This window comes from Mandrillus leucophaeus, unplaced genomic scaffold (genome assembly GCF_000951045.1).
Source record: "Mandrillus leucophaeus isolate KB7577 unplaced genomic scaffold, Mleu.le_1.0 Scaffold119, whole genome shotgun sequence".
Classification (NCBI taxonomy): domain Eukaryota; kingdom Metazoa; phylum Chordata; class Mammalia; order Primates; family Cercopithecidae; genus Mandrillus; species Mandrillus leucophaeus.
Window position 1 is genome coordinate 5,391,892 of NW_012100209.1, and position 1,418 is coordinate 5,393,309.

Genomic DNA, 1,418 nt, shown 5'->3' on the forward strand with positions numbered 1-1,418 from the left:
TCATTAGAAACCAACCCTACAAACAACTTGATCTTGAACTTCTAGCTTTCAGACCTGTGAGAAAATAAATTGCTGTTGTTTAAATTACCCAATCTGTGGTATTTTATGGCAGCTCCAGCAGACTAATTCAGCAGTCTTTATAGTTTCACAAACAGAATAAACAGAAAAAAAAAGAATTCACTCAAATTTGTTATCATCTAACAGTAAATATATTTAACTCATCTATACAGTTTCACATAATTTTCTCACTTAAAAAAAACTTCTGTTAACAAAAGACATTCATTGGAGATGCATTTTAAAATATACATAATTTAAATTTAAAAATTAAAGAGTCATTATCCTTAACCAGTTAATATTACAGCTTATGCCAGTGGTTTTTCTTTACAAACACATATACTAATGGTTCAAAATATCCTAATGCATCATGGATCTTTTTTACATATTGTCAATGTGACTTTGGGCAGATTGGTTAACCTCCATACACCTCAGTTTTGTCATCAGTAAAATGAGGATAATAAGAACTCTTCAGGTTTTTGTTAATGATTTATATTAAAGTGCTATATACAAGGCACTAAATACAGTGCCTGGCACCTAGTAAGCAAAAAATAAATGGTCTGTATATATTTGCATGTCCTGCATTTTACCAAAAGATGGTCATTCTGCATGTTATTTTCCAATCTGCTTTTTTTCATATTCTATATAGCTATTACTAGTTATTTGTTATATTATGATTCTGGGCATAAAAGTGACCTACACATAAGAATGTCCTTTCCTGGTCTCATGGAGTTTTTGTGTGAACAGCCTTTCTTCAAGACTCTTGGTGTAGAATTTAATGCAGTTTTAAGACTCTTGTTCTTTTAGCAATCTCCTTTTGTTTAGCAAAATTTCTAAAAGCATAGTTGGGGTTGAGAACTCACTCAAATTTGAGACGTTGCCAGCCAGTAAAGGAAAAAAAACACTTCCTGCTGACTCTGCATCACAGCTGCCAGATGCCTTGGTTAACTTGTGGAAAGGGAAACAAAATGGAATTGCGAAATGAAATGCTTTGGAGACCACAAAATGGTGGAGGCAGAATTGAAGTTTACCCTTCTGGTACTTTTAGTAACAGTTCTAAGGGTCATCTACATGCCAAGCCCACAGGTCTGAGTCAGTGGCAGGCTGCCAGGGGGTGGAATGCACTGATAGGAAGAGACTGCAGTCAGGGTACCAAGTGTACCAGGAAGCCACCTCTTCCATGCCCCCTACATCACCACTGCCACCAAAAAGCAACCTCCTTCACCTGAAGTTTTGCTCATTGAGCTTTCCTAAAAGGCATAAACTCACAAGAGAATTTCAACCTGAATTTTTTAGGATGAATGAGTTTCTAGTTCTCTTTCAAAGTGGGTTTTCATGAGGGGAAGGAAATAGCTTGAGAGAAC